This window comes from Schistocerca nitens, chromosome 8 (assembly GCF_023898315.1).
Source record: "Schistocerca nitens isolate TAMUIC-IGC-003100 chromosome 8, iqSchNite1.1, whole genome shotgun sequence".
Taxonomy (NCBI): domain Eukaryota; kingdom Metazoa; phylum Arthropoda; class Insecta; order Orthoptera; family Acrididae; genus Schistocerca; species Schistocerca nitens.
The window spans coordinates 184,398,950-184,407,471 of record NC_064621.1 but is presented as its reverse complement, the minus strand read 5'-3'; positions in this window follow the sequence as shown (position 1 = coordinate 184,407,471).

Below are 8,522 nucleotides of genomic sequence, written 5' to 3'. Positions count from 1 at the left end.
AAGGGGACGTTTCATATGTCGACCCTTAGCCTAGGATACCTCACTGGAATCTTCTGTTTTTTTCTTGTAGTTTGCGTTATTAGTGTAGCTTTTGTTTATTGCTAGCGCGTAATTGTAGAGAATATCTCCTTTGTAGTTGCAGTCTTTCATTGTTGTACAGTAGAACAGTTGTGGCATGCATGTAGATTTGCACCAAGTATTTCGCAGCTGCAATTAACTAGATATTATTTTCAGTGTTATGTTAATGTGTTCTCTTATTTTTGCTCTTCAAATTGTGTTTTTCTGTGTTGTCGTGTGAAATACTGTGACAATAATCGCGTGTGAAAAACGTGACACTAGGCTCCAAAGCAAACTGAGAAATAATAGTGACGACGAGCGTAGCTTGCCAGCACCACTGTGTAATGAATTAACAGACGTTCAAAGTAGTAATTTGGTAACTGTGCGTAGGGAAATGGAGCGGGCTGCAAACAATGGCGTAGGCAGTGAAACAATTAGTGAGCAGGGAAGCATTATCGATCGATCGGTCGGCAATAGCTCGGCTCAGGAATCCGAAATGACACGACACGATCTCGCAAATACTGTAGATTCAGGTTTTGGATCCTCACCGTTTTTTCAAATAAGTCAAGACACATTTTCTGCTTGTCAAAATGTGAATGTTTCCGGTGCAAATTCACTGCCGAAAAGCACTGAGGAACATGTTCCAGACACCAGTGCATTGTTATTACAATTAATACAACAAATGGGACAAACACAACAAAAGCTTCAAAAGTTAGAGACAATGGAACAAAATCTTGAAAAGTTAGACACAATGGAACAAATCAGAGACAAATACAGCAACAGTTAGACAGAATGGAACAAAATCTTCATAAGTTAGACACAGTGGAACAAAACCAGAGACAAACTCAGCAACAGTTAGACGCAATGGAACAAAATCTTCAAAAGTTAGACTCATTGGAGCAAACTCTTGAACAAACACGTGAGGATTTAACTACTGAGTTACATCACATTGAATCGAAATGTCAAAAAGTCTGTAATGACGTAAAAACACAAATTTGTGAGCATTTCCAACCTATTTTTTCGCGTCATGAAAATGCACTACAGAATCACGAAGCAGCCATAAAAGAACTGCAAACTACTGTTCGTGAAAATCATGAGACCTTGCAAGCTAAATTTGACTCAGTTGCATCTACCGATTCGGTTACGCAACTTGCAAAAACTCAGGAAAACTTGAAGGACACAGTAGATTCGATTTCAACACAAATGGACACTCTGAAACTTGGTTCAGAAAAACACACTGAGGAAATGTGTTCACTATCGGAGAAAGTTGCCGAACTTTCGGATCAGGTCACTAACTTATCTACAAAGGTAGATGATGATCTGAATGACACAAGACCTGTAGCCTTCACTGACACAGAAGAGTATGAACAAATTAGAACATTCAAACAAAATCAAAATCAAATCAATACACAGTACAAAATAGAAATCCGGGAAGTACAAGATCAGTTGACGCAGGTAATACAAGAATTACATATTTCAGAGGACACTCGCGCTCCAGTACAGGAAGAGGGACATAGAAATACGGAACAGCCACAAAATAATAACACAGCGCATTTCGGAACTTATGAAAGAAATTGGCAAGGTGCACCGAATTTTGAAGTGGAACCGCCGAAACGACGTAACAATGACCGATATGCGACTCGCCGACATGATGACTTTGACTATAAGCTGTTCATTACTACACGTAAATCCAAAACATTTAAGAATTCTGCCAACGACATTCATCCACAGGCGTGGCTCCATCAATTCTCTCATTGTTTTCCCCCCAACTGGTCATTGGAGCACAGGTTAGAATTTATGTGTGGCTACTTGGAGAATGAACCAGCTGTAAGAATGCGATCGGTCATTCACGATTGTTACAGTGAAGGAGATTTTTATCATGCCTTCCTCTCAGCATATTGGTCTCAAGCTACACAAAACCGAGTAAAACATAGCATCATGATGATGAAACACTTTGAACAATCTGAATTTTCCAGTCTTGTCAAATATTTTGAAGACATGTTGCATAAGAATCAGTATCTTTCAAACCCATACAGCCCCTCAGAACTCATCCGCATTTGCTTACTCAAATTGCCTGAATATTTACGACATATTATTTTAGCAGGACGTTGCAAAGACGACATTGAAGCTTTTCAGGGACTGTTACAAGAACTGGAAATTGACACTGACAATCGCGGAACGCAGGAGCACAACAATTACAGATCATATCCGCCGCAATTCCGCGATGAAAGAAATAATAACTGGACGCGACAAGGCTATTCTCACAACACAAATCGTGACCAAAAAAGACACCACCCATATGACAACCGTTGGCAGAATAATAGGTACAGAGAAAGATCGCACTTCCATAGTAATGAATATGACAGAGACAATCATAGAAACAGACAATTTGGCAACCAGAACTATTATTATCACTGGAGACAGAATAACTTTAGACGCAACGGTCCAGCGCGCAGTTACGATTCAGGGAGAAATTCTCCACCTCGTGACCGACAAGAAAGAAACTATGGAATCTACCGACATGACGACAGACGATATGATCGTAACGACAGACCTGAAATGCATCAGAACTGGCGGGATTTAAACAGGGCAGGGCCTTCTCGTCAGAGTGAATTTGTAGAAGTTAGGTCTCCTAATCCTAATAACGGCGCGCGCCAACAAAGAGACAGACAATGACTCGCACAGCAGGCAGCCGCGTGCGCCCGCTGGCTCCGAGAAAAATAACATAAGACGCTAGCCTTGAGAAAAATTTTTGCATTCTTTACCGATGTATACAACATGATAATTGCTTTAAAGTTGAAACTCTGTGCACTAGGAAGAGTAAAGGGTTACACCACATTTCACACGTAAAACCGTTTATTGAGAGATAATGTGCTTTTTTAACTTGAGATTTTAATGCAACATTTTGGTTTACTTGAAAATACATTCTGGATTTAAAGGACTTTCCGTGAGATACCAGATGACACAGTGGTTAGTTTATATGACAGCTACACGATTTTATCACGACGCTACTAATGAGTGACAATTTACAATGTTGCTTTTGCGGTGTATCTGTTTTATATCTGCACATTTTTCTGAATTCTTCTGGAAAGAAAATCATTTTTAGTAGTAACTTTTGTGGTATAGCAACAATGAGACAGCCTTTTTCGTGGCGCAACAATACGTTACAGTACAGTACTTTCTTCATCACAACAATAAGCGTAATAACTAAGATATCTATACACAAAGCATTTCACTTTTGTTTATCATGAGGTAAGTACATTGACTTCTGCAGAACTTAACTTTCGGAGGACGATAACTACGAGACTTTCACAGAGGTTATCTTACAACATGACGCACAGTTTAGCGCTACAGTACACGTATTTGAGTGATTAATTTCGCACTTAAAACATTTATTTTTTTAAAGATATTTGAAGTACAATGATACAAGGGTTTTCCGTGATATATTTCATTCCATTGCTGTAATCTGTAACACCTGAGGGTATAATTACATTAATCCTCAGGGGGGTACACGCCTACTTTGTGTACCATGTGTGTGGCAAGCACAAGGAGCCCTAGCTAATATGGTATACAACTTTACACATCGGTACCATATTTCTCTAACACAGAATTACACAGCTATCTGATTATTTACCTGAGAGAGACAAACATTTATTTTACTACATCAGTGACAGACGTTTACGTAATGACACCGTTGGATAACTTCACACTTACGAAATTGTATGTTGTTTGTACTTTGTGAACTGTTCATATTTTTTCAGAACCATTGTGATACTATGAGAGCTTTGAATGATGTATTTGGTATGGGATCATAATTTTTAAAGTACGATTGAGGTAGATGACACTTTTGAAATGAGCAGAGAATTCTTTTTAAGTTTTGAAATTATTGGAGGAAGCTACGACGATTTTGAGAGTTGACTGAGGTGTTATGATGTTATTTTTACAACGACGATGTGTATTATGCTGCTGAGGTATGTTTATGGTCAAGAAGCTGATGCTATATGAGGAATTTGATTATGCTACATATTTCATATAATGAAATGTTAAAGAAGCGTCGACGAATATATATATATATATATATATATATATATATATATATATATATATATATATATATATATATATATGTGTGTGTGTGTGTGTGTGTGTGTGTAATAAGGTAAGGAGTAATGAGTAGCGGTTACGGACACTGACTTGTAAAAAAGGATGTTGGAAACCAAGAATCGTACTTTAAGAGGTAGGAAATGTGTGTAAATGCGTAAATGTATCACAATGCTGGCTAAAATTTTTTGGACGCTGTTATATTTATAGGATTTTGTTTCTACAGATTTGTAACCCAAATTCTTGACCTGTGAAATATATTTATATGAGACTGTCATTGTAGCGGAAACTGGTGTCGTAAATATTTCGGTAAGAAAGTTCAGTGACCACCTGCACATAATGCGTCGTGGGCACCCAGCTGAGCGGCCAGGTGTGTCAGATGCCTGGAGAAAAAGCCATTATTGCGCGCCCATTTCAGCGGCACAGGTAGAAAAAAAAAGGGAGGCTATTATCCTCGCTATTGACGTTCCTTTGTAGAAAGCATCGTAAATACGACACGCTAATAATAACTTGGAAACATTCTTATATCTGCACACCTGATTAGGACAAGTGTATATCTACGAGAGTTGAGAGAATGTCTACTAACTTATGAAATGTCACATGACTATTGAAAGATATTTTTATGCTTTGGTTTGCGTAATTGCTTATTTCATTTGATATCTGGTTTCCAGCTGTCTTGCAGCATTGGTTTCATAAAATAAAATTAAATGCATTTGCTAATGTGAACACTTTCTGTCAACAGATCTATTAAATAATTACTTTATGATCCACATTCTTCGAAAAAGGAGCTCTTGGAATGGAAAGAACAATAAGAAGGGACTAGTAACAGGAACTGCATATATAATTTTCTTTTCAACTACTTGGGAATTTTTTTTGGTAGAATAAGTTATCGTGATGCATCACTCTAGTGTTAAGATGTGACATAGGTATTAGACATGGCCATTTTTAGTGTAATATTTTTTCTGCTTGAGCTATGTCATGTTTCGATATAAGTTTTCTTTTATTTGCTGCTGCTGTTTGCCAGGCATAGTGCTACTGAATTTTAATTTGTGTTACTCTGTTAAGCCAGTTTTACTACTGATTTATTTTTCTTGTTTGCTGCTCATTGCCCTATATTAGTTGTAATTTATGCAGCTTGCTTTGCCTTTTGTATTTTTTTATCATTGCTGTTGGTGTTAATTGTTTTGTGCTGCTGCATTGCCTCGTTCCTTAGTTTATCATCTGAGCTCAGTAGATATAAGTTAGCTTAAGAGGGGGTAGACTATATAAGAGACTGCGTTGCGATGAATTGGAATAAATGCATTGAGAAGTTATACAAAAAAAAGTACAGAAAGCAGGTATAGATAGGACTTTTTGGAAATAATGAAGAACGAAGCGAGATCTCTGATAAGTAAAGAAAGTTTTGTTTGCAAAATACTGCAGTAAAACAAACCCTGTCCTTCCCTTGTGTTATCCCACTATGTGTTTGTGTACCCTTGTGTATTTGTTTTCTTCCTGTCTCTGTGTAGTTTCATAGAATTTTTTCTTCTTCTAATACTAAGCTACATTCACTATGATGAGGAATACTGTTATCCTCAAATATAATTGGCATTAATAATATGTTATTTACCTTGTAAAGATGTTTAGACATTATTTATTCTGTTTTGTTTTAATGCTCATGTGTAAAGTTGATATTTCAAAAGTTATTCAGACCTTTATGTATGTACTTATGACATTATTTTTGTAACACTGATGTATATGTTATTTCGATTCTTTTGTAAAGCCCATATTACTACAAATGTTATCTGTACTGTTATGTTCTTTAATTATGTATTTTGTACCTCTGTAATTGTATTCTTATGTTCTAAAATTGTAATTGGCACCAGTTCATCATATTATTAACTTGTAAGTTACATTTCACTGCACACGTTTCTGTTGGTCATAGTATATGGGCAATCTGTGACAAGTAGGGACTGTTAGTGTTTTCACGTGTGTTAATAATTCAGTAAGGGACTGGATAACAGCATTGCTGGTTCTAAGGACAATTAAAAAACTTTGTGAGTGCACAAGTGGTGGTTTATGGGCTTGCTATATTGTCTGCAAGACTCTTCAATGGTGATTGTGCACCTGCACAGTCACAACAGATGGCTGCTGGCCATCTCTACAAGGACTGCAGTGGGTCTGCACCTCTGGTGGACCACCAGTACCATTATCTCTACAAGGACTAAAGTGGGTCTGCATCTTTGATGATCCATCAATACCATTATTTCTACAAGGACTGCAGTGTGTCTGCACCTCTGGTGGCCCACCAATACCGTAATCTCTACCAGGACTACAGTGGGTCTGCTCTGTGATGACCTACCCACCAATACTCTTCAAAACTTCGACTGACTCCGCTGTGGGTTTGCTCTGTTGTGGCCCATTACCTGTCAGTATGTCAAGAGTCAGCACTGTCTTTCTGTTGGAAGGGCAATGCTACTTCTTCAAGACTGCATGGAAATCCACTACTTCTGTGTGCATTTTCTTTTACTGCTCAGACTTTGAGAAAAACACTGCAATGTGATGTATGATCAGGACTGTCTTTATGGACTGTGAGAAAATTTTAGCTTTTGACCAACATTGTATCAATAAGTGTGTGCATTTGATTTCTTTGTTATTTTAATTATGAAAAATTTTATCAAATAATTATTGGCCACTGCCCAAATCAATTTGTAAAATTTTTGTGGGCAGCATGGGGGCTATGTAAGTAGGCTGTTTAGGTTTTTTTATTGGTAACGTCACCTCTATATGAAAAATCACTGGCTGTGCTGTGTGCAGTCTGTGGGTAGTTTGCATTGTTGTCTGCCATTGTAGTGTTGGGCAGCGGCAGCTGGATGTGAACAGCGCGTAGCGTTGCGCAGTTGGAGGTGAGCCGCCAGCAGTGGTGGATGTGGGGAGAGAGATGGCGGAGTTTTGAAATTTGTCATGAACTGCTATATATATATATATATATGATGACTATTAAGGTAAATACAACGTTTGTTCTCTATTAATATCTTTCATTTGCTAACTATCCCTATCAGTAGTTAGTGCCTTCCATAGTTTAAATCTATTATTTAGCTGGCAGTAGTGGCGCTAGCTGTATTGCAGTAATGGGAGTAACCAAGATTTTTGTGAGGTAAGTGATTTGTGAAAAGTACAGGTTAATGTTAGTCAGGGCCATTCTCTTGTAGAGATTATTGAAAGTCAGATTGCGTTGCGCTAAAAATATTGTGCGTCAGTTTAAGGACAGTCGTGTATAATTGTTCAAAAGGGGACGTTTCAACTTTTCTGTACGCTCCGTCCGTCCTTCCAACGATCACTTCTTTTTTCGACTTCTTCGCACTTCTCATGCAGTTATTTTGCTAAGGTTTCCCTCACTATTTATTTTGTTGCTAAGTGACTTATATTTCTGTATTCCCTAATTTCTCTGAAAATTTTTGTATTTCCTTCTCTCATTGATCAGCTGAAGTATTTCGCCTGGTATCCACGGATTCTTCGCAGATGCCTTCCTTGCTCCCAACTTCTGTGATTGCCCTTTTTAGAGATGTCCATTCCTCTTCAGCTTGGCTGCCTACGAAGCTATTCATTATCGCAGAATCTACAGCCTCAGTAAGCCTCAAGCATCTCTCTTCCTTAGTACTTCCGTATATCACTTCTTAGCGTACTGATACTTCCTGGATAGACTCTTAAGCGTAAGGCGACCCTTCATCATTACTGCGTCTATAGCTGTTCATGGGTACCACTTAAAATCCGATTTTGGAATCTCTGCCTGTCCATGATGTCTTCCAGTTTTCCCCGGTTTTTTGCAAGTATACCTCCTCTTCTTGTTCTTCTTGAGCAGAATACGCTCTGTTACTGAGTAATATTCATTGCAGGACTCACTAAATCTTTCTACTCTGTCGCTGCTCTTCATCCTCTACTTGCGACGTCGGCATGTATACATGAACTATTGTTGACGGTATCGGGTTTCTATCGATTCAGATGTGAATAAACCTGTCTTTGAACTGCTAACAGCAATTCCCTCTCTGCAGTCTCTTCCTATTCATAAGCAATCCTATTTCAATTATATCATTTCCTACTGCTGTGGATATTACGCTATACGGGTCTGACCCAAAATCATTGTCTTCTTTCCATTTCACTCCACTGAGCACCATTAATTTTATATTGAACCTTAACATTTCGCTTTTCCGTTTTTCTAGATTCTGTACGACGTTCAGACTTCTGACATTCCAACCGCAACTCACAGAACGTTATCCTTTCGTTGGTTATGCAATCTTTTTCTCATGGTCACCTCCTCCTCGGCCACCCCTCGCCGATGGCCTTTGGTAATGGAGAGATCGTCATAACACTTTTTTCAGTTACAG